Below are 26,597 nucleotides of genomic sequence, written 5' to 3' on the forward strand. Positions count from 1 at the left end.
GCTTTCCGGGATCGTGGGATAAGCATTCGCTGCTGACCAGACACGGGGAAAGACCGTGGGGTTTACGATTCTTGAGTATTGCCCTCAGAAATTCAGTTTAACATCTGATGTTTGTGAGTTTGACCATTGATGTTTTTAGCTTTGTATTAAATTGATACAGCAATATTACACTAGGAGAGTGCGTCTCTCTCCCTCTGTCTCTCTCTCTGTCTGTCTCTCTCTGTCTCTCTCTCTGTCCCTCTCTCTTTCTCTGTCTGTCTGTCTCTCTCTGTGTCTCTCTCTCTGTCTCTCTCTGTCTCTCTCTCTCTCTGTCTCTCTCTCTCTGTCTGTCTCTCTCTCTCTGTCTCTCTCTCTCTCTGTCTCTTTCTCTCTCTCTGTCTCTCTCTCTGTCTCTCTCTCTTTCTCTCTCTGTCTCTCTCTCTCTGTCTGTCTCTCTCTCTCTCTGTCTCTCTCTCTCTCTGTCTCTGTCTCTCTCTGTCTCTCTCTCTGTCTGTCTCTCTCATCAAAGACAGCCTTCATCGCTGTCTCTCTCTCTGTCTGTCTGTCTCTCTCTCTATCATCAAAGACAGCCTTCATCAGAGGTGAAGATGTGGAAACAGACACCCATCTGTACAGTACGGTAACTAAATCTTTCAACACTAAAACAAATAACTGTGCACGCACCTTATCACAACTTAGTAAATATGCCCAGGTGCCCCGTATTATAATAACCTTATTTCATATCTTACTATATATTTCTGAAAGCATTGTATGTGTCCCTGTCTGTACTGTCCCTAGCGGCAATCAGATTGGTCCCTTGGCCCGCCCGCCCCCGCACACCTCTCATTGGCCTGAGGCGTAGTGACGGGCCAAAGGTCCAACACACACACACACACACACACTCACACTCACATACACACACCTCTCTCTCTGTCCTCTCCCCCCCATCACACTCACCTCCCCCCCTCCCGGTGCTCCACTCACCTCACTCCACTCACCTCCCTCCCGCTCCACTCACCTCTCTCCACCTCCCTCCCACTCCACTCACCTCCCTCCACCTCCCTCCCACTCCACTCACCTCCCTCCACTCACCTCCCTCCTGCTCCACTCCCTCCCGCTCCACTCACCTCCCTCCACCTCCCTCCCGCTCCACTCACCTCCCTCCACCACCCTCAAACTCCACTCACCTCCCTCCCGCTCCACTCACCTCCCTCCCGCTCCACTCACCTCCTTCCCGCTCCACTCCCTCCCACTGCACTCACCTCCCTCCACCTCCCTCCCGCTCCACTCACCTCCCTCCCGCTCCACTCACCTCCCTCCCTCTCCACTCACCTCCCTCCTGCTCCACTCCCTCCCACTCCACTCACCTCCCGCTCCACTCACCTCCCTCCTTTTCCACTCACCTCCCTCCCGCTCCACTCCCTCCCGCTCCACTCACCTCCCTCCACCACCCTCCCGCTCCACTCACCTCCCTCCCGCTCCACTCACCTCCCTCCCGCTTCACTCACCTCCATCCCGCTCCACTCACCTCCCTCCCGCTCCACTCACCTCCCTCCCGCTCCAGTCACCTCCCTCCCGCTCCACTCACCTCCATCCCACTCCACTCACCTCCCTCCCGCTCCACTCACCTCCCTCCCCGGCGCGGGGACAGGCAGTGGCAAGGCAGCCTGCAGCTGCCACGTGGCGCCTAAGATGGCGGCGGCCGGAAGGACCCCCTTCCTCCCTCGCGGAGTAACTAAGATGGCGGCGGCCGGAAGGAGAGGTGACGTGTGTGTGTATGTGTGTGTGTGTCACTGTGTGTGTGTGTGTCACTGTGTGTGTGTGTCACTGTGTGTGTGTGTGACTCCCTCCCACTCCACTCACCTCCCTCCCGCTCCACTCACCTCCCTCCTTTTCCACTCACCTCCCGCTCCACTCCCTCCTGCTCCACTCACCTCCCTCCACCTCCCTCCCGCTTCACTCACCTCCCTCCCGCTCCACTCACCTCCCTCCCGCTCCACTCACCTCCATCCCGCTCCACTCACCTCCCTCCTGCTCCACTCACCTCCCTCCCATTCCACTCATCTCCCTCCCGCTCCACTCACCTCCATCCTGCTCCACTCACCTCCCTCCCGCTCCACTCACCTCCCTCCCCGCGCGGGGACAGGCAGTGGCAAGGCAGCCTGCAGCTGCCACGCGGCGCCTAAGATGGCGGCGGCCGGAAGGACCCCTTTCCTCCCTCGCGGAGTAACTAAGATGGCGGCGGCCGGAAGGAGAGGTGACGTGTGTGTGTATGTGTGTGTGTGTGTCACTGTGTGTGTGTGTGTGATACTGTGTGTGTCACTGTGTTTGTGTGTGACACTGTGTGTGTCACTGTGTTTGTGTGTGACACTGTGTGTTACACTGTGTGTGTGTGTGTGTGTGTGTGTGTGTGTGTGTGTGTGTGTGTGTGTGTGGTGTGTGTGTGTGTGTGTGTGTGTGTGTGTGTGTGTGTGTGTGTGTGTGTGTGTGTGTGTGTTACACTGTGTGTGTGTGTGTGTGTGTGGGTGTGTGACACTGGGTGTGTGTGTGTGTGTGTGTGTGTGTATGTGTGTGTGTGTGTGTGTGTGTCACTGTGTGTGTGTGTGTGTGTGTGGGACACAGTGTGTGTGTGTGTCACTGTGTGTGTCAGACACTGTAGGGTGGGGACCGGAGCTACCCATGGTGGGGCGGGGGGGCAGGAGCGGAGAGAGAGGGGGAGCGGAGAACATACAGGGGAGTGGAGAGGAGGGACCCGTAAATTTTAAGAAACCCACCCCCCTCCTGTTCACTGTCCCCCCTCCTGTTCACTGTCCCCCCCTCCTGTCCACTGTCCACCCCTCCTGTCCACTGTCCCCCCCTCCTGTCCACTTCCTCCCCTCCTGTCCAATGCCCCCCCTCTGTCCACTGCCCCCCCTCCTGTCAACTCTCACCCCCCTCCTGTCCACTGTCCCCCCCTCCTGTCCACTCTCACCCCCCCTCCTGTCCACTCTCACCCCCCTACTGTCCACTCTCACCCCCCTCTTGTCCACTCTCACCCCCCTCCTGTCCACTCTCACCCATCCTCCTGTCCACTCTCACCCCCCTACTGTCCACTCTCCCCCCCTCCTGTCCAGTGTCACCCCCTCCTGTCCAGTGTCACCCCCCTCCTGTCCACTGTCACCCCCCCCTGTCCACTCTCCCCCCCCGTCCACTCTCCCCCCCTGTCCACTCTCCCCCCACTCCTGTCCACTCTCCCCCACTCCTGTCCACTCTCCTCCCCTCCTGTCCACTCTCCTCCCCCTCCTGTCCATTGTCACCCCCCTCTTGTCCACTCTCCCCCTGTCCACTCTCCCCCCTGTCCACTCTCCCCCCCTCCTATCCACTCTCCTCCCCTCCTGTCCACTCTCCTCTCCCTCCTGTCCACTGTCCCCCCCCTCCTGTCCACTGTCCCCCCCTCCTGTCCACTGTCCCCCCCCTCCTGTCCACTGTCCCCCCTCCTGTCAACTGCCCCCCCTCCTGTCCACTGTCCCCCATCCCCCCCTCATGTCACTGCCGCCCCTCCTGTCCACTGCCCGTCCCTCCAGTCCACTGTCCCTGTCCCTCCTGTCCACTGTCCCCGTCCCTCATGTCCCCCATCCCCCCCACTGCCCCCCTCCTGTCCACTGTCCCGTCCCCCTCCTGTCCACTGTCCCGTCCCCCTCCTTTCCACTGTCCCGTCCCCCTCCTGTCCACTGTCCCCTCCTGTCCACTGTCCCCCTCCTGTCCACTGTCCCCTCCTGTCCACTGTCCCCGTCCCCTCCTGTCCACTGTCCCCATCCCCTCCTGTCCACTGTCCCGTCCCTCCTGTCCACTGTCCCATCCCCTCCTGTCCACTGTCCCGTCCCCTCCTGTCCACTGTCCCGTCCCCTCCTGTACACTGTCCCATCCCCTCCTGTCCACTGTCCGTCCCCTCCTGTCCACTGTCCCGTCCCCTCTTGTCCACTGTCCCCATCCCCTCCTGTCCACTGTCCCCATCCCCTCCTGTCCACTGTCCCGTCTCCTCCTGTCCACTGTCCCCGTCCCCTCCTGTCCACTGTCCCCGTCCCCTCCTGTCCACTATCCCCTTCTGTCCACTGTCCCCGTCCCCTCCTGTCCACTGTCCCGTCCCCTCCTGTCCACTGTCCCCATCCCTCCCTCCTCCTGTCCACTGTCCCTCCCCCCTCCCATCTCCTGTCCACTGTCCTCCCCCAGCTTTTCCTAGCGGGAAATTTAACTCACGGGCAACGCCGGGTCTCTCAGCTAGTTCCATATAAAGCTTTTCCCCCAATGGGTGGAATTGTTACAGACACAGGAAGTATTGATTGACTTAGAAAAGAAAGGTACTTCTTAATTAGTACAACACACGATAAAAATACCCAATGCTACAGCCAATGTGACAAAACACATAGTTAAATACTCAGTGTTTGTATTCTCATGAGTTAGGGTCATTTATTAAACCTTTGGCCAAAGCGTTATAAGCCTGCAGCCACGTCATGGCATGACCACTATGCAGCCACGTCACGGCACGACCAGTATGCAGCCACGTCATGACCAGTATGCAGCCATGTCATGGCACGACCAGTATGCAGGTCTGGGTTAAGAGCTGGTTTGGATTGTGTATTCATTAACTTTTTAATTAGTGGTGGGTGGACCAAATGAAGTGTACAATCAGCGACATGCTCTTTTTGCATTTTCGTTGCGTTACAAGCATTCGGATCTGGAAACAAAAGTCACGCTGTCAGCCAGGGTACGCTCTGCTTAACCACTGCTCCGGGTGTGAAGTCATTCTGTTTACATCCCTGTATCCCTTTCACATTGTTCTATAAAGTACAGTATGTCCGCGCCAGGCCATGAGGTCATATTGTGGTGTGTCCATTACAGGACTTCAAACTGCCGCGTTACATATATATTATATATATATATATATATATATATATATATATATATATATATATATAAATCATTTTAACAGCTTCCCTGGGAAATGGTTCGATGGGTTTCTCATGGCGTCCCTGAGAAACTGGGACTGAGTGAGCCACCTGTTCTGAGCAGGGACCGATTGAGCTACCTGTGCTGAAGAATGGACTTATGGAGCCACTTGGGCTGAAGCAGGGACTAATTAAACACCTGGGCTGAAGCTAAGACTGATTGAGCCACCTGCGCTGAAGCAGGGCCTAATAAGCCACCAAATGCTGAAGCCAGGGCTGATTGAGCCACCTGTGCTGAAGCTGGGACCGATTGAGCATTGTACCCAATGGGCAGATAGCGATCCGTGGGAAACGCAGGACCTGATTTGTACCCAATGGGCAGATAGCGATCCGTGGGAAACGCAGGACCTGATCCAAGTAGGAAACAGAAGACCCCTTGAGGAGGAGGTAGTAACTACGTCATGGGTCCCATGGATTACTAGACTCTTCCCCCCCCTCTCTCTCAGCCTTCTCCCCCTCCCCCACCCCCAGCTCCCCTCTACCCAGAAGGCCCTACCTGTGGTCCTTATGGGGCGGTGACGGAGGGAACCCACCCAAGCGGTGGTTGCTCCCAACCTCCGGTGGTGATAGGACCACCAGGACGGACTCTCTCTGCTGCCAGGAGACCCCCCCCCCCCACCACTAGTAAAGATCCGGTATGGGAGGAGGTATGTAGAGAGGTGGTCCCGACCTGTGGTGGGCCAGGTAGAAATCATCTGGCAAGCCGGATAAACCGCGGGCCGTATTTTGCCCGACCCCTGGTTTAGAGTGTGCCGTAAAAGAGAGCCTACATTCTGGAAATGCAGAATTTGCAAGTCTCGCCACCGATTTCATATAGCGAGTGGCAAACGCGCCCCACTCCCCATAATGAAGCATTGTCTCCTTACAAAGCTGCTGCTGTTTTTAGCACTTCCACCCTTTCTAAATTCTGTCCTTTACAGCAGCAGTCCGAGCTGCTGTTTATTTTAACCCCCCCTCCCCCCCCTGTAATATGCGCATCAATACAATCCACACAATGATAAGTAATTAGCTAAGTTGCCGATCGATCTGTTCTCCTGTGGTCGATCGGTGATGATTCGGCTCGGGGGGTTCACTAAATGGCCGTCAGTGCAGCAGAAGAGGACTCAAGACGCAAAGTTCTGTGGGGAAGATCATGTGACCAGGCAGTCGCTAGATACAGTTGGTGCGCTGCTAGAGAGAGGGCGGGGCTCAAAAAGGGGCGTGTGCCAGGGCCTGCTTCAGAAGAGGAAGGGGATGTGACTTTGTAAATGGTTGCTATAGAAACAAAAAAAAATGCTTGTTACATTATAACACATTAAAAATGTCATTCGGAAGTGTTTAAAAAAAAATACTGCAAGTGTTATCTCATAGTACAGAACTGATTTATTAAAAAAAAAAGTAAGAAAATATTGCTCGGTCTGCAGCTTTAAAATAAAGACATCAGACACTCTTTCCTTTTTACTTTGGCAACCGAGGAGTTAAAATCTGACGGACATTCAACAACAAAAAAAAATTAGCTCAACTTTTTGGCAACTTTCTTTTTTTTTTTTCCCCTTCTTCTTTTTCATAAGGATCATCTGCTTTATGTATCAAAGTAATGGAAACCAGATCGCCCCCAGGGGCGGGAGGCAGAAAATCGTGTTTTCTCCCTTCTAATACTCTCTTAACAAGTCAATTTTACATTTTATTAATGTCATATACAGTATTTCGGCGAAATAAATCGCGCTGTATCTTCGCTGCGCAGTCCATTGTATTTACAGAAAGGCGTCGTCGCTCTGTGCCCGGGACATACTTGAAAACATAAGTTGACTCTCGATGTATTACTTCCCGGTAAAACATTTTTATAAATAGAGAACATTGTGACGTGCTATCTGACATATAGTTATTATTTTTTTTTTTAGTTTTTATTATTAACTGATATGAAATCATTGCAGGACAACACAGCATTAATTAGAGATGTATGCCTCATATTTAGGCCAGCAAAGAATAATTCACATGCTCTCACTTTCTCTCTCATTCGCTCTCTCCGTCTCTCTCCGTCTCTCTCTCCCTCTCTCCGTCTCTCTCTCCCTCTCTTCGTTTCTCTCTCTCTCTCTCTCTCTCTCTCTCTCTCCGTCTCTCTCTCTCTCCGTCTCTCTCTCTCTCCCTCTCTCCGTCTCTCTCCCTCTCTCCGTCTCTCTCTCTCCCCCCCTCTCTCTCTCTCTCCCTCCGTCTCTCTCTCCGTCTCTCTCTCTCTCTCTCCGTTTCTCTCTCTCCATCTCTCTGTCTCTCTCTCTCCGTCTCTCTCTCTCCATCTCTTGCTCTCTCTCCGTCTCTCTCTCCGTCTCTCTCTATCTCTCTCTCTCTCTCCGTCTCTCTCTCTCTCTCTCTCTCTCTCTCTCTCTCTCTCTCTCTCTCTCTCTCTCTCTCTCTCTCTCTCTCTCTCTCTCTCTCTCTCTCTCTCTCTCTCTCTCTCTCTCTCTCTCCCTCTGTCTCCCTCTCTCTCCATTTAAAAAAAAAAATCTAATTGTTGGATGAATTAATTGTTAAATGTAGTGACACACCATGCAGAAACAGCATCTCTGGACCCATCTATCCCCATACCTCATCCACAACACTTAACCAGACTTGTTAAAATCATTTAAAACTAATGGATAACATCATTATCTACAATTTTTCAGTCCAGTGGACCAACATTTCAAACTGCTCTTAATTACCGGACATCGACAAAGACTTAGAAACTACCCGCCCCCCCCAAAAAAAGCAGTAAAGAACCATCGATACGAGAAGGTGGTCAGAGTAATGGCAGGTAATTCAATCTTTTTCAACAAGTTCAATGTCATTAAAAAATAAAAAAAAGAGAGTTTTCATTTTAATTCCGTCGTTGGCAGGGACGAAAACGGGGGAACGATTGAAAGACGTCGACGTGTTAATTGCCCATGAAAATAAAAGTAGATGGATGTTTTATTGCGGTTGATGGAAGTCAGTAATATTAAGTTAAAAATGTCAAACCGCCATTGATTTTCCTGCAACATTACAGAAGATTGATGCTCTGGGTATTAGTCCTGCCGCGGCGAGAAAAAAAATTATTTGAATTTCAACAAGGTTTGGGTCCAGATAAAAAAAAAAAAATAATAATTTAATAGAAGGATGAAATCATACCATTTGTATCCTTCCTATAGACATTATCTGGCTTCTCGTGAAGGGGCCATTTTGAAATTCAGAGATAACGCCAGAGGTAATTTGCAAAGAACAAAGACGTATCAGACTTTGGAAAGTGAGTTACAAGGAGGGAATGTTAATGTATGTCCCTGTCATTCGGTCACTTGTCTCCTAGTTCGGAGGCATCAGGGCGAGACCGTTGGGTAACTCGGTGTGACCTCCGGCAAATCCCCCCTTTTTATTTACATAGTGTGGAATGAAACGTGCTGTAGCAGTGGGTTGTGGGTAAGAACGTGCCTTGCTGAAGAAATGTGTTGTGGGTAGTTAGCAGGTGTTGAAAGGCTGTGTGTGTGTGCAGGAAAATGCTTATGCTCTACTTTCCACATACAGCTCAACCCCGTTATAGCGTGATCCGCTACAACGCGGATCCGCTTATAGCGCGGTGCACGGGTGGCTCCCAATTTATCGTATGTATGAATACTTTACAACACGGTTATTGGCGTCTTAAATACTTTATTGTACAATGCTCACAATGGTACATTATTTCTAACGCGATCCGCTTATAGCGCGATGTGATTCTTTGGACCCCAAACACAGTGTTATAATGGGGGGGTTGAGCTGTATTTTGTCCTAGAGTCATATTGTGACCTTGAATGGTGTAAACACGTCTTGTCTATCTCTCCAGTATGTCTCCTCTGCAAGAACATTTGCCAATTTTGTAGCAAGTAACTATTTAGCTGCCGGTGACGCAAGTTAACGCCCGGTGTTGTGAGACACTGAAATTGTGCGTTCACGCCTCCTTGCCTAGCTTATAAAACAGATGTGTTATGGATAAAGATTTAGTGCTTATATTATTCAGTCTGTTTTATTATATATGCTCTTGTGATAGCTGCACAGTCAACATCAGTCTCTGATAGGCTGTTACCCTAAACAAGAATGAGTAGGGTTTTGTTTCTTCGGCAATAGCAAATGATTAATGTAAGTTGAAAAACATGTACCGAATGTAACCTTGTATTTAATGATATGCTGGGTGAGATTATTGTGTTCTGCTGTTATAGTCTAAAAATAGTATATTACTGATATTATATACAGGGCTTGACACTATTTTATTGTATGTCTTTATTTATATAGCGCCATAAATGTGCATAGCGCTTCACAGTAGTAATACACGTTGTAATCATATAAATAACAAATAATATAAATAACAGGTCATGGGAATAAGTGCTTCAGATATAAATGTAACATTAAGGAAGAGGAGTCCCTGCCCCGAGGAGCTTACAGTCCAATTGGTAGGTAGGGGAACGTATGGAGACAGTAGAAGGGAATTCTAGTAAGTGCGTCTGCAGGGGGCCAAGCTTTAATGTATCATGTGTCCAGGATTATCCACAGTGCTATTCATATACTTCTTTAAGCAAATGTGTCTTAAGGTGGATAGAGAGGGTGCTGGTTGGGTATTGAGGGGAAGGGCATTCCAGAGGTGCGGGGCAGTCAGTGAGAAAGGTTTAAGGCGGGAGAGAGCTTTAGATACAAAGGGGGTAGAAAGAAGACATCCTTGAGAAGAACGCAAGAGTCGGGATGGTGCATAACGAGATATTAGGGTGAGATGTAAGGAGGGGCAGAAGAGTGTAAAGCTTTAAAAGTGAGGAGGAGAATTGAGTGTGCGATGCGGGATTTGATCGGAATCCAGGAGAGGGATTTCAGGAGGGGAGACTGTTTACTTACCTGAACTGGTCCACCATGGGAACCACTGATCCACAGTGGGGGTAACACCGGAAAGTCTGCGGCCATTGAAGGACATCTTGGTCAATCTCTAGTCAAAAGTCTCCAGTAATCACAGGCCCCCATTAAATGCCCTACTTTCCTGGAGAGAGAGATGGGAAATTAAATTTAGCACCTGTAGGTGGGGAGGAGGACCACATGTTACACCGTTTTATTCTTTACTCATATTGTAGTCAAACGTTTTCCATCTCCTTCTCCAAGTAAGTTGGGGTTTTGGAAGGGGGACCTTTGATTGCTGACCTGGAGAAGGGAGTAGAGGTGTAGGACTAAATCATGGTAGTGGGGGCACGGGGGTCTTTCCGTCATGGACCGAAAACACGATGAGAACAAAGTTTAATGCAAATGAAAAGACATTATGGAACTAGAGAGAGTGCAGAGAAGATCCACCAAATGAATAAAGGGGATGGATAATCTTATTTATGAGGAGAGGCGAGCTAAATTAGATTTGTTTACGTTAGAAAAGAGGCGTCTAAGAGGGGATATGATGATTATATACAAATATATTCGAGGACAGTACAATTTCAAAAGAACTATTCATCCCACGGGCAGTACTAAGGACTCGGGGTCATCCCTGAAGGTTGGAGGAGAGGAGATTTCACCAGCAACAAAGGAAACGGTTCTTTACAGTAAGGGCAGTTACAGTGTGGGGTTCATTACCCAGGGAGACTGTGATGGCAGATACAATAGATTTGTTCAAAAAAAGGTTGGAGGAAAGGAGATTTCACCAGCAACAAAGGAAAGGGTTCTTTACAGTAAGGGCAGTTACAGTGTGGGGTTCATTACCCATGGAGACAGGTGGTGGGAGTGATAGACCACCTAGCGATGCTTCCCTGAGAACAATCCAGATGAAGTATACTTAGAGTTAAGTTTTTATGTACAAAGACAGTATAACAAACTTTGAAGGCAATATCCCACGATGTCAGTAATCAATACTGCAATCATTAGGTATATATACTTATCCACCATTTGCTAGCAGGTTAACTAGCCCCATCTTGAGGGCAAACGATGTTAACTCTGCATGTATGAAAGTGAGTGTTAGTTGAATAAAAATGTACTCGCTCCTTTCCGTAAGGGGTGAGGTTAGTGGGTTACCTTAGTGGCGAAGCGGCCGACGGCGAGCTGTCCCGACAGTGAAGTGAGCAGCGGCTAAACACCGGCAGTCCTTTGTAATGGTCGCTCATACACTGCTCTCCTGTGTAATGGTCGCTCATACACTGCTCTGCTGTGTAATGGTCGCTCATACACTGCTCTCCTGTGTAATGGTCGCTCATACACTGCTCTCCTGTGTAATGGTCGCTCATACACTGCTCTCCTGTGTAATGGTCGCTCATACGCTGCTCTCCTTTGTAATGGCCCCTCATACGCTGCTTTCCTGTGTAATGGTCCCTCATACTCTGCTCTCCTGTGTAATGGCCCCTCATACACTGCTCTCCTGTGTAATGGCCCCTCATACGCTGCTCTCCTGTGTAATGATCGCTCATACACTGCTCTCCTGTGTAATGGTCGCTCATAAACTGCTCTCCTGTGTAATGGCTCCTCATACGCTGCTCTCCTGTGTAATGGTCCCTCATACGCTGCTCTCCTGTGTAATGGTCCCTCATACACTGTTCTCCTGTGTAATGGCCCCTCATACACTGCTCTCCTGTGTAATGGTCGCTCATACACTGCTCTCCTTTGTAATGGCCCCTCATACACTGATCTCCTTTGTAATGACCCCTCATACACTGCTCTCCTTTGCAATGGCCCCTCATACACTGCTCTCCTTTGTAATGGCCCCTCATACACTGCTCTCCTGTGTATGGGCCCCACATACACTGCTCTCCTTTGTAATGGCCCCTCATACACTGCTCTCCTTTATAATGGCCCCTCATACACTGATCTCCTTTGTAATGGCTCCTCATACACTGCTCTCCTTTGTATGGGTTCCTCATACGCTGCTCACCTTTGTAATCGCCCCTCATACACTGCTCTCCTGTGTAATGACCCCTCATACGCTGCTCTCCTGTGTAATGGCCCCTCATAAGCTGCTCCCTTTTTGTATGGGCCCCTCATATGCTGCTCCCCTTTGTATGGGCCCCTCATACACTGCTCTCCTTTGTAATGGCCCCTCATACACTGCTCTTCTTTGTAATGGCCCCTCATACACTGCTCTCCTTTGTAATGATCCCTCATACACTGCTGTCCTGTGTAATGGCCCCTCATACACTGCTCTCCTGTGTAATGGTCCCTCATACACTGCTCTCCTTTGTAATGGCCCCTCATACACTGCTCTCCTGTGTAATGGCCCCTCATACACTGCTCTCCTTTGTAATGGCCCCTCATACACTGCTCTCCTGTGTAATGGCCCCTCGTACACTGCTCTCCTTTGTATGGGCCCCTCATACACTGCTCTCCTTTGTATGGGCCCCTCATACACTGCTCTCCTTTGTATGGACCCCTCATACACTGCTCTCCTGTGTAATGGCCCCTCATAAGCTGCTCCCTTTTTGTATGGGCCCCTCATACGCTGCTCCCCTTTGTATGGGCCCCTCATACACTGCTCTCCTTTGTAATGGCCCCTCATACACTGCTCTTCTTTGTAATGGCCCCTCATATACTGCTCTCCTTTGTAATGATCCCTCATATACTGCTGTCCTGTGTAATGGCCCCTCATACACTGCTCTCCTGTGTAATGGTCCCTCATACACTGCTCTCCTTTGTAATGGCCCCTCATACACTGCTCTCCTGTGTAATGGCCCCTCATACACTGCTCTCCTTTGTAATGGCCCCTCATACACTGCTCTCCTGTGTAATGGCCCCTCATACACTGCTCTTCTTTGTAATGGCCCCTCATATACTGCTCTCCTTTGTAATGATCCCTCATATTCTGCTGTCCTGTGTAATGGCCCCTCATACACTGCTCTCCTGTGTAATGGTCCCTCATACACTGCTCTCCTTTGTAATGGCCCCTCATACACTGCTCTCCTGTGTAATGGCCCCTCATACACTGCTCTCCTTTGTAATGGCCCCTCATACACTGCTCTCCTGTGTAATGGCCCCTCATACACTGCTCTCCTTTGTATGGGCCCCTCATACACTGCTCTCCTTTGTATGGGCCCCTCATACACTGCTCTCCTTTGTATGGGCCCCTCATAAACTGCTCTGCTTTGTAATGGCCCCTCATACACAGCTCTCCTTTGTAATGGCCCCTCATACGCTGCTCTGCTTTGTAATGGCCCCTCATACACTGCTCTCCTTTGTATGGGCCCCTCATACACTGCTCTCCTGTGTATGGGCCCCTCATACACTGCTCTCCTTTGTAATGGCCCCTCATACGCTGCTCTCCTGTGTATGGGCCCCTCATACACTGCTCTCCTTTGTATGGGCTCCTCATACACTGATCTCCTTTGTAATGGCCCCTATTCACAGCTCTCCTGTGTAATGGTCCCTCATACACTGCTCTCCTGTGTAATGGCCCCTCATGCACTGATCTCCTGTGTAATGGCCCCTCATGCACTGATCTCCTTTGTAATGGCCCCTCATACAGTGCTCTCTTGTGTAATGGCCCCTCATACACTGCTCTCCTTTGTAATGGCCCCTCATACACTGCTCTCCTTTGTAATGGCCTCTCATACACTGCTCTCCTTTGTAATGGTCGCTCATACACTGCTCTCCTTTGTAATGGTCCCTCATACACTGCTCTCCTTTTTAATGGCCCATCATACACTGCTCTCCTTTGTAATGGCCCCTCATACACTGCTCTCCTTTTTATGGGCTCCTCATACACTGCTCTCCTTTGTATGGGCTCCTCATACACTGCTCTCCTTTGTATGGGCTCCTCATACACTGCTCTCCTTTGTATGGGCTCCTCAAACGCTTCTCTCCTTTGTAATGACCCCTCATACACTGCACTCCTGTGTAATGGCCCCTCATAAGCTGCTCTCCTGTGTAATGGTCCCTCATACACTGCTCTCCTGTGTAATGGTCCCTCATACACTGCTCTCCTTTTAATGGCCCCTCATACACTGATCTCCTGTGTAATGGCTCTTCATGCACTGCTCTCTTTTGTAATGGCCCCTCATAAACTGCTCTCCCTTGTAATGGCCCCTCATACACTGCTCTCCTTTGTAATGGTCCCTCATACACTGCTCTCCTTTGTAATTGCCCCTCATACACTGATCTCCTGTGTAATGGCTCCTCATACACTGCTCTCCTTTGTAATGGCCCCTCATACACTGCTCTCCCTTGTAATGGCCCCCATACACTGCTCTCCTTTGTAATGGTCCCTCATACACTGATCTCATTTGTAATGGGTCCTCATACACTGCTCTCCCTTGTAATGGCCCCTCATACACTGCTCTCCTTTGTAATGGTCCCTCATACACTGCTCTCCTGTGTAATGGCCCCTCATACACTGCTCTCCTTTTTAATGGCCCCTCATACACTGCTCTCCTTTGTAATGGCCCCTCATACACTGCTCTCCTTTGTAATGGCCACTCATACACTGATCTCCTTTGTAATGGCCCCTCATACACTGATCTCCTTTGTAATGGTCCCTCATACACTGCTCTCCTGTGTCATGGTCCCTCATACACTGATCTCCTTTGTAATGGCCCCTCATACACTGCTCTCCTTTGTAATGGTCCCTCATACACTGTTCTCCTGTGTAATGGCCCCTCATACACTGCTCTCCTGTGTAATGGTCCCTCATACACTGCTCTCCTTTGTAATGGCCCCTCATACACTGCTCTCCTGTGTAATGGCCCCTCATACACTGCTCTCCTTTGTAATGGCCCCTCATACACTGCTCTCCTGTGTAATGGCCCCTCATACACTGCTCTCCTTTGTATGGGCCCCTCATACACTGCTCTCCTTTGTATGGGCCCCTCATACACTGCTCTCCTTTGTATGGGCCCCTCATAAACTGCTCTGCTTTGTAATGGCCCCTCATACACAGCTCTCCTTTGTAATGGCCCCTCATACGCTGCTCTGCTTTGTAATGGCCCCTCATACACTGCTCTCCTTTGTATGGGCCCCTCATACACTGCTCTCCTGTGTATGGGCCCCTCATACACTGCTCTCCTTGGTAATGGCCCCTCATACGCTGCTCTCCTTTGTATGGGCCCCTCATACACTGCTCTCCTTTGTATGGGCTTCTCATACACTGATCTCCTTTGTAATGGCCCCTATTCACAGCTCTCCTGTGTAATGGTCCATCATACACTGCTCTCCTGTGTAATGGCCCCTCATGCACTGATCTCCTGTGTAATGGCCCCTCATGCACTGATCTCCTTTGTAATGGCCCCTCATACACTGCTCTCTTGTGTAATGGCCCCTCATACACTGCTCTCCTTTGTAATGGCCCCTCATACACTGCTCTCCTTTGTAATGGCCTCTCATACACTGCTCTCCTTTGTAATGGTCGCTCATACACTGCTCTCCTTTGTAATGGTCCCTCATACACTGCTCTCCTTTGTAATGGCCCATCATACACTGCTCTCCTTTGTAATGGCCCCTCATACACTGCTCTCCTTTTTATGGGCTCCTGATACACTGCTCTCCTTTGGATGGGCTCCTCATACACTGCTCTCCTTTGTATGGGCTCCTCATACACTGCTCTCCTTTGTATGGGCTCCTCAAACGCTTCTCTCCTTTGTAATGACCCCTCATACACTGCACTCCTGTGTAATGGCACCTCATAAGCTGCTCTCCTGTGTAATGGTCCCTCATACACTGCTCTCCTGTGTAATGGTCCCTCATACACTGCTCTCCTTTTAATGGCCCCTCATACACTGATCTCCTGTGTAATGGCTCCTCATGCACTGCTCTCCTTTGTAATGGCCCCTCATAAACTGCTCTCCCTTGTAATGGCCCCTCATACACTGCTCTCCTTTGTAATGGTCCCTCATACACTGCTCTCCTTTGTAATTGCCCCTCATACACTGATCTCCTGTGTAATGGCTCCTCATACACTGCTCTCCTTTGTAATGGCCCCTCATACACTGCTCTCCCTTGTAATGGCCCCTCATACACTGCTCTCCTTTGTATGGGCCCCTCATACACTGCTCTCCTGTGTATGGGCCCCTCATACACTGCTCTCCTTGGTAATGGCCCCTCATACGCTGCTCTCCTTTGTATGGGCCCCTCATACACTGCTCTCCTTTGTATGGGCTTCTCATACACTGATCTCCTTTGTAATGGCCCCTATTCACAGCTCTCCTGTGTAATGGTCCATCATACACTGCTCTCCTGTGTAATGGCCCCTCATGCACTGATCTCCTGTGTAATGGCCCCTCATGCACTGATCTCCTTTGTAATGGCCCCTCATACACTGCTCTCTTGTGTAATGGCCCCTCATACACTGCTCTCCTTTGTAATGGCCCCTCATACACTGCTCTCCTTTGTAATGGCCTCTCATACACTGCTCTCCTTTGTAATGGTCGCTCATACACTGCTCTCCTTTGTAATGGTCCCTCATACACTGCTCTCCTTTGTAATGGCCCATCATACACTGCTCTCCTTTGTAATGGCCCCTCATACACTGCTCTCCTTTTTATGGGCTCCTGATACACTGCTCTCCTTTGGATGGGCTCCTCATACACTGCTCTCCTTTGTATGGGCTCCTCATACACTGCTCTCCTTTGTATGGGCTCCTCAAACGCTTCTCTCCTTTGTAATGACCCCTCATACACTGCACTCCTGTGTAATGGCACCTCATAAGCTGCTCTCCTGTGTAATGGTCCCTCATACACTGCTCTCCTGTGTAATGGTCCCTCATACACTGCTCTCCTTTTAATGGCCCCTCATACACTGATCTCCTGTGTAATGGCTCCTCATGCACTGCTCTCCTTTGTAATGGCCCCTCATAAACTGCTCTCCCTTGTAATGGCCCCTCATACACTGCTCTCCTTTGTAATGGTCCCTCATACACTGCTCTCCTTTGTAATTGCCCCTCATACACTGATCTCCTGTGTAATGGCTCCTCATACACTGCTCTCCTTTGTAATGGCCCCTCATACACTGCTCTCCCTTGTAATGGCCCCTCATACACTGCTCTCCTTTGTAATGGTCCCTCATACACTGATCTCATTTGTAATGGCCCCTCATACACTGCTCTCCCTTGTAATGGCCCCTCATACACTGCTCTCCTTTGTAATGGTCCCTCATACACTGCTCTCCTGCGTAATGGCCCCTCATACACTGATCTCCTGTATAATGGCTCCTCATGCACTGCTCTCCTTTGTAATGGCCCCTCATAAACTGCTCTCCCTTGTAATGGCCCCTCATACACTGCTCTCCTTTGTAATGGTCCCTCATACACTGCTCTCCTTTGAAATTGCCCCTCATACACTGATCTCCTGTGTAATGGCTCCTCATACACTGCTCTCCTTTGTAATGGCCACTCATACACTGCTCTCCCTTGTAATGGCCCCTCATACACTGCTCTCCTTTGTAATGGTCCCTCATACACTGATCTCATTTGTAATGGCCCCTCATACACTGCTCTCCCTTGTAATGGCCCCTCATACACTGCTCTCCTTTGTAATGGTCCCTCATACACTGCTCTCCTGCGTAATGGCCCCTCATACACTGCTCTCCTTTGTAATGGCCCCTCATACACTGCTCTCCTTTGTAATGGCCCCTCATACACTGCTCTCCTTTGTAATGGCCCCTCATACACTGATCTCCTTTGGAATGGTCCCTCATACACTGCTCTCCTGTGTCATGGTCCCTCATACACTGATCTCCTTTGTAATGGCCCCTCATACACTGCTCTCCTTTGTAATGGTCCCTCATACACTGCTCTCCTGTGTAATGGCCCCTCATACACTGCTCTCCTGTGTAATTGCCCCTCATACACTGCTCTCCTTTGTAATGACCCCTCATACACTGCTCTCCTGTGTAATGGTCCCTCATACACTGATCTCCTTTGTAATGGCCCCTCATGCACTGATCTCCTTTGTAATGGCTCCTTATCCACTGCTCTCCTATGTAATGGCCCCTCATACACTGATCTCCTTTGTAATGGCCCCTCATGCACTGATCTCCTTTGTAATGGCCCCTCATACACTGCTCTCCTTTGTAATGGTCCCTCATACACTGCTCTCCTGTGTAATGGCCCCTCATACACTGCTCTCCTTTGTAATGGCCCCTCATACACTGCTCTCCTTTGTAATGGCCCCTCATACACTGCTCTCCTTTGTAATGGCCACTCATACACTGATCTCCTTTGTAATGGCCCCTCATACACTGATCTCCTTTGTAATGGCCCCTCATACACTGCTCTCCTGTGTAATGGCCCCTCATACGCTGCTCTCCTTTGTATGGGTCCCTCATACACTGCTCTCCTTTGTAATGGTCCCTCATAAACTGATCTCCTTTGTAATGGTCCCTCATACACTGCTCTCCTGTGTAATGGCCCCTCATACACTGATCTCCTTTGTAATGGTCCCTTATACACTGCTCTCCTTTGTAATGGCCCCTCATACACTGCTCTCCTTTGTAATGGCCCCTCATACACTGCTCTCCTGTGTAATGGCCCCTCATACACTGATCTCCTTTGTAATGGTCCCTTATACACTGCTCTCCTTTGTAATGGCCCCTCATACACTGCTCTCCTTGGTAATGGCCCCTCATACACTGCTCTCCTGTGTAATGGCCCCTCATACACTGATCTCCTTTGTAATTGTCCATCATACACTGCTCTCCTGTGTAATGGCTCCTTATACACTGCTCTCCTGTGTAATGGCCCCTCATACACTGCTCTCCTTTGTAATGGCCCCACATACACTGCTCTCCTTTGTAATAGCCCCTCATACACTGCTCTCCCATGTAATGGTCGCTAATACACTGCTCTCCTTTGTAATGGCCCCTCATACACTGCTCTCCTGAGTAATGGCCCCTCATACACTGCTCTTCTTTGTAATGGCCCCTCATACACTTATCTCCTTTGTAATGGCCCCTCATACACTGATCTCCTTTGTAATGGCCCCTCATACACTGCTCCCTTTGTAATGGCCCCTCATACACTTCTCTCCTTTGTAATGGTCTCTCATACACTGCTCTCCTTTGTAATGGCCTCTCATACACTGCTCTCCTTTGTAATGGCCCCTCATACACTGCTCTCCTTTTTAATGGTCCCTCATACACTGCTCTCCTGTGTAATGACCCCTCATACACTGCTCTCCTGTGTAATGGTCCCTCATACACTGCTCTCCTGTGTAATGGTCTCTCATACGCTGCTCTCCTGTGTAATGGCCCCTCATACACTGCTCTCCTTTGTAATGGCCCGTCATACACTGCTCTCCTTTGTAATGGCCCCTCATACACTGCTCTCCTGTGTAATGGCCCCTCATACACTGCTCTCCTGTGTAATGGCCCCTCATACACTGCTCTCCTTTGTAATGGCCCCTCATACACTGCTCTCCTGTGTAATGGCCCCTCATACACTGCTCTCCTGTGTAATGGCCCCTCATACACTGCTCTCCTGTGTAATGGCCCCTCATACACTGCTCTCCTGTGTAATGGTCCCTCATACACTGCTCTCCTGTGTAATGGCCCCTCATACACTGCTCTCCTGTGTAATGGCCCCTCATACACTGCTCTCCTGTGTAAAGGCCCTTCATACACTGATCTCCTTCGTAATGGCCCCTTATACACTGATCTCCTTTGTAATGGTCCCTCATACACTGCTCTCCTGTGTAATGGCCCCTCATACGCTGTTCTCCTTTGTAATGGCCCCTCATACACTGCTCTCCTGTGTAATGGTTCCTCATACGCTGCTCACCTTTGTAATGGTCCCTCATACGCTGCTCTTCTTTGTAATGGTCCCTCATACGCTGCTCTCCTGTGTAATGGCCCCTCATACGCTGCTCTCCTTTTTAATGGCCCCTCTTACGCTGCACTCCTGTGTAATGGCCTCTCATAAGCTGCTCCACTTTGTAATGGTCCCTCATACGCTGCTCTCCTTTGTAATGGCCCCTCATATGCTGCTCTCCTGTGTAATGATACCTCATACACTGCTCTCCTGTGTAATGGCCCCTCATACACTGCTCTCCTGTGTAATGGTCCCTCATACGCTGCTCTCCTGTGTAATGGCCCCTCATACACTGCTCGCCTGTGTAATGGTCGCTCATACACTGCTCTCCTGTGTAATGGCCCCTCATATACTGCTCTCCTGTGTAATGGCCCCTCATACGCTGCTCTCCTTTGTAATGGCCCCTCAAACACTGCTCTAATGTGTAATGGCCCCTCATACACTGCTCTCCTTTGTAATGGCCACTCATACACTGATCTCCTTTGTAATGGCCCCTCATACACTGATCTCCTTTGTAATGGCCCCTCATACACTGCTCTCCTGTGTAATGGCCCCTCATACGCTGCTCTCCTTTGTATGGGTCCCTCATACACTGCTCTCCTTTGTAATGGTCCCTCATAAACTGATCTCCTTTGTAATGGTCCCTCATACACTGCTCTCCTGTGTAATGGCCCCTCATACACTGATCTCCTTTGTAATGGTCCCTTATACACTGCTATCCTTTGTAATGGCCCCTCATACACTGCTCTCCTTTGTAATGGCCCCTCATACACTGCTCTCCTGTGTAATGGCCCCTCATACACTGATCTCCTTTGTAATGGTCCCTTATACACTGCTCTCCTTTGTAATGGCCCCTCATAGACTGCTCTCCTTTGTAATGGCCCCTCATACACTGCTCTCCTGTGTAATGGCCCCTCATACACTGATCTCCTTTGTAATTGTCCATCATACACTGCTCTCCTGTGTAATGGCTCCTCATACACTGCTCTCCTGTGTAATGGCCCCTCAAACACTGCTCTCCTTTGTAATGGCCCCACATACACTGCTCTCCTTTGTAATAGCCCCTCATACACTGCTCTCCCATGTAATGGTTGCTAATACACTGCTCTCCTTTGTAATGGCCCCTCATACACTGCTCTCCTGAGTAATGGCCCCTCATACACTGCTCTTCTTTGTAATGGCCCCTCATACACTTATCTCCTTTGTAATGGCCCCTCATACACTGATCTCCTTTGTAATGGCCCCTCATACACTGCTCCCTTTGTAATGGCCCCTCATACACTTCTCTCCTTTGTAATGGTCCCTCATACACTGCTCTCCTTTGTAATGGCCCCTCATACACTGCTCTCCTTTGTAATGGCCCCTCATACACTGCTCTCCTTTTTAATGGTCCCTCATACACTGCTCTCCTGTGTAATGACCCCTCATACACTGCTCTCCTGTGTAATGGTCCCTCATACACTGCTCTCCTGTGTAATGGTCTCTCATACGCTGCTCTCCTGTGTAATGGCCCCTCATACACTGCTCTCCTTTGTAATGGCCCGTCATACACTGCTCTTCTTTGTAATGGCCCCTCATACACTGCTCTCCTGTGTAATGGCACCTCATACACTGCTCTCCTGTGTAATGGCCCCTCATACACTGCTCTCCTTTGTAATGGCCCCTCATACACTGCTCTCCTGTGTAATGGCGCCTCATACACTGCTCTCCTGTGTAATGGCCCCTCATACACTGCTCTCCTGTGTAATGGCCCCTCATACACTGCTCTCCTGTGTAATGGCCCCTCATACACTGCTCTCCTGTGTAAAGGCCCTTCATACACTGATCTCCTTTGTAATGGCCCCTTATACACTGATCTCCTTTGTAATGGTCCCTCATACACTGCTCTCCTGTGTAATGGCCCCTCATACGCTGTTCTCCTTTGTAATGGCCCCTCATACACTGCTCTCCTGTGTAATGGTTCCTCATACGCTGCTCACCTTTGTAATGGTCCCTCATACGCTGCTCTTCTTTGTAATGGTCCCTCATACGCTGCTCTCCTGTGTAATGGCCCCTCATACGCTGCTCTCCTTTGTAATGGCCCCTCTTACGCTGCACTCCTGTGTAATGGCCTCTCATAAGCTGCTCTCCTTTGTAATGGCCCCTCATACACTGCTCTCCTTTGTAATGGCCCCTCATACACTGCTCTCCTTTTTAATGGTCCCTCATACACTGCTCTCCTGTGTAATGACCCCTCATACACTGCTCTCCTGTGTAATGGTCCCTCATACACTGCTCTCCTGTGTAATGGTCTCTCATACTCTGCTCTCCTGTGTAATGGCACCTCATACACTGCTCTCCTTTGTAATGGCCCCTCATACACTGCTCTCCTTTGTAATGGCCCCTCATACACTGCTCTCCTTTTTAATGGTCCCTCATACACTGCTCTCCTGTGTAATGACCCCTCATACACTGCTCTCCTGTGTAATGGTCCCTCATACACTGCTCTCCTGTGTAATGGTCTCTCATACGCTGCTCTCCTGTGTAATGGCCCCTCATACACTGCTCTCCATTGTAATGGCCCGTCATACACTGCTCTCCTTTGTAACGGCCCCTCATACACTGCTCTCCTGTGTAATGGCCCCTCATACACTGCTCTCCTGTGTAATGGCCCCTCATACACTGCTCTCCTGTGTAATGGCCCCTCATACGCTGCTCTCCTTTGTAATGGCCCCTCAAACACTGCTCTAATGTGTAATGGCCCCTCATACACTGCTCTCCTTTGTAATGGCCACTCATACACTGATCTCCTTTGTAATGGCCCCTCATACACTGATCTCCTTTGTAATGGCCCCTCATATGCTGCTCTCCTGTGTAATGATCCCTCATACACTGCTCTCCTGTGTAATGGCCCCTCATACACTGCTCTCCTGTGTAATGGTCCCTCATACGCTGCTCTCCTGTGTAATGGCACCTCATACACTGCTCTCCTGTGTAATGGTCGCTCATACACTGCTCTCCTGTGTAATGGCCCCTCATACACTGCTCTCCTGTGTAATGGCCCCTCATACGCTGCTCTCCTTTGTAATGGCCCCTCAAACACTGCTCTAATGTGTAATGGCCCCTCATACACTGCTCTCCTTTGTAATGGCCACTCATACACTGATCTCCTTTGTAATGGCCCCTCATACACTGATCTCCTTTGTAATGGCCCCTCATACACTGCTCTCCTGTGTAATGGCCCCTCATACGCTGCTCTCCTTTGTGTGGGTCCCTCATACACTGCTCTCCTTTGTAATGGTCCCTCATAAACTGATCTCCTTTGTAATGGTCCCTCATACACTGCTCTCCTGTGTAATGGCCCCTCATACACTGATCTCCTTTGTAATGGTCCCTTATACACTGCTCTCCTTTGTAATGGCCCCTCATACACTGATCTCCTTTGTAATGGCCCCTCATACACTGCTCTCCTGTGTAATGGCCCCTCATACACTGATCTCCTTTGTAATGGTCCCTTATACACTGCTCTCCTTTGTAATGGCCCCTCATAGACTGCTCTCCTTTGTAATGGCCCCTCATACACTGCTCTCCTGTGTAATGGCCCCTCATACACTGATCTCCTTTGTAATTGTCCATCATACACTGCTCTCCTGTGTAATGGCTCCTCATACACTGCTCTCCTGTGTAATGGCCCCTCATACACTGCTCTCCTTTGTAATGGCCCCACATACACTGCTCTCCTTTGTAATAGCCCCTCATACACTGCTCTCCCATGTAATGGTCGCTAATACACTGCTCTCCTTTGTAATGGCCCCTCATACACTGCTCTCCTGAGTAATGGCCCCTCATACACTGCTCTTCTTTGTAATGGCCCCTCATACACTTATCTCCTTTGTAATGGCCCCTCATACACTGATCTCCTTTGTAATGGCCCCTCATACACTGCTCCCTTTGTAATGGCCCCTCATACACTTCTCTCCTTTGTAATGGTCCCTCATACACTGCTCTCCTTTGTAATGGCCCCTCATACACTGCTCTCCTTTGTAATGGCCCCTCATACACTGCTCTCCTTTTTAATGGTCCCTCATACACTGCTCTCCTGTGTAATGACCCCTCATACACTGCTCTCCTGTGTAATGGTCCCTCATACACTGCTCTCCTGTGTAATGGTCTCTCATACGCTGCTCTCCTGTGTAATGGCCCCTCATACACTGCTCTCCTTTGTAATGGCCCCTCATACACTTCTCTCCTTTGTAATGGTCCCTCATACACTGCTCTCCTTTGTAATGGCCCCTCATACACTGCTCTCCTTTGTAATGGCCCCTCATACACTGCTCTCCTTTTTAATGGTCCCTCATACACTGCTCTCCTGTGTAATGACCCCTAATACACTGCTCTCCTGTGTAATGGTCCCTCATACACTGCTCTCCTGTGTAATGGTCTCTCATACGCTGCTCTCCTGTGTAATGGCCCCTCATACACTGCACTCCTTTGTAATGGCCCGTCATACACTGCTCTCCTTTGTAATGGCCCCTCATACACTTCTCTCCTGTGTAATGGCCCCTCATACACTGCTCTCCTGTGTAATGGCCCCTCATACACTGCTCTCCTGTGTAATGGCCCCTCATACACTGCTCTCCTGTGTAATGGCCCCTCATACACTGCTCTCCTGTGTAATGGCCCCTCATACACTGCTCTCCTTTGTATGGGCCCCTCATACACTGCTCTCCTGTGTATGGGCCCCTCATACACTGCTCTCCTTGGTAATGGCCCCTCATACGCTGCTCTCCTTTGTATGGGCCCCTCATACACTGCTCTCCTTTGTATGGGCTTCTCATACACTGATCTCCTTTGTAATGGCCCCTATTCACAGCTCTCCTGTGTAATGGTCCATCATACACTGCTCTCCTGTGTAATGGCCCCTCATGCACTGATCTCCTGTGTAATGGCCCCTCATGCACTGATCTCCTTTGTAATGGCCCCTCATACACTGCTCTCTTGTGTAATGGCCCCTCATACACTGCTCTCCTTTGTAATGGCCCCTCATACACTGCTCTCCTTTGTAATGGCCTCTCATACACTGCTCTCCTTTGTAATGGTCGCTCATACACTGCTCTCCTTTGTAATGGTCCCTCATACACTGCTCTCCTTTGTAATGGCCCATCATACACTGCTCTCCTTTGTAATGGCCCCTCATACACTGCTCTCCTTTTTATGGGCTCCTGATACACTGCTCTCCTTTGGATGGGCTCCTCATACACTGCTCTCCTTTGTATGGGCTCCTCATACACTGCTCTCCTTTGTATGGGCTCCTCAAACGCTTCTCTCCTTTGTAATGACCCCTCATACACTGCACTCCTGTGTAATGGCACCTCATAAGCTGCTCTCCTGTGTAATGGTCCCTCATACACTGCTCTCCTGTGTAATGGTCCCTCATACACTGCTCTCCTTTTAATGGCCCCTCATACACTGATCTCCTGTGTAATGGCTCCTCATGCACTGCTCTCCTTTGTAATGGCCCCTCATAAACTGCTCTCCCTTGTAATGGCCCCTCATACACTGCTCTCCTTTGTAATGGTCCCTCATACACTGCTCTCCTTTGTAATTGCCCCTCATACACTGATCTCCTGTGTAATGGCTCCTCATACACTGCTCTCCTTTGTAATGGCCCCTCATACACTGCTCTCCCTTGTAATGGCCCCTCATACACTGCTCTCCTTTGTATGGGCCCCTCATACACTGCTCTCCTGTGTATGGGCCCCTCATACACTGCTCTCCTTGGTAATGGCCCCTCATACGCTGCTCTCCTTTGTATGGGCCCCTCATACACTGCTCTCCTTTGTATGGGCTTCTCATACACTGATCTCCTTTGTAATGGCCCCTATTCACAGCTCTCCTGTGTAATGGTCCATCATACACTGCTCTCCTGTGTAATGGCCCCTCATGCACTGATCTCCTGTGTAATGGCCCCTCATGCACTGATCTCCTTTGTAATGGCCCCTCATACACTGCTCTCTTGTGTAATGGCCCCTCATACACTGCTCTCCTTTGTAATGGCCCCTCATACACTGCTCTCCTTTGTAATGGCCTCTCATACACTGCTCTCCTTTGTAATGGTCGCTCATACACTGCTCTCCTTTGTAATGGTCCCTCATACACTGCTCTCCTTTGTAATGGCCCATCATACACTGCTCTCCTTTGTAATGGCCCCTCATACACTGCTCTCCTTTTTATGGGCTCCTGATACACTGCTCTCCTTTGGATGGGCTCCTCATACACTGCTCTCCTTTGTATGGGCTCCTCATACACTGCTCTCCTTTGTATGGGCTCCTCAAACGCTTCTCTCCTTTGTAATGACCCCTCATACACTGCACTCCTGTGTAATGGCACCTCATAAGCTGCTCTCCTGTGTAATGGTCCCTCATACACTGCTCTCCTGTGTAATGGTCCCTCATACACTGCTCTCCTTTTAATGGCCCCTCATACACTGATCTCCTGTGTAATGGCTCCTCATGCACTGCTCTCCTTTGTAATGGCCCCTCATAAACTGCTCTCCCTTGTAATGGCCCCTCATACACTGCTCTCCTTTGTAATGGTCCCTCATACACTGCTCTCCTTTGTAATTGCCCCTCATACACTGATCTCCTGTGTAATGGCTCCTCATACACTGCTCTCCTTTGTAATGGCCCCTCATACACTGCTCTCCCTTGTAATGGCCCCTCATACACTGCTCTCCTTTGTAATGGTCCCTCATACACTGATCTCATTTGTAATGGCCCCTCATACACTGCTCTCCCTTGTAATGGCCCCTCATACACTGCTCTCCTTTGTAATGGTCCCTCATACACTGCTCTCCTGCGTAATGGCCCCTCATACACTGATCTCCTGTATAATGGCTCCTCATGCACTGCTCTCCTTTGTAATGGCCCCTCATAAACTGCTCTCCCTTGTAATGGCCC

Source organism: Ascaphus truei, chromosome 23, assembly GCF_040206685.1.
Source record: "Ascaphus truei isolate aAscTru1 chromosome 23, aAscTru1.hap1, whole genome shotgun sequence".
In the NCBI taxonomy this organism is placed as follows: Eukaryota; Metazoa; Chordata; class Amphibia; order Anura; family Ascaphidae; genus Ascaphus; species Ascaphus truei.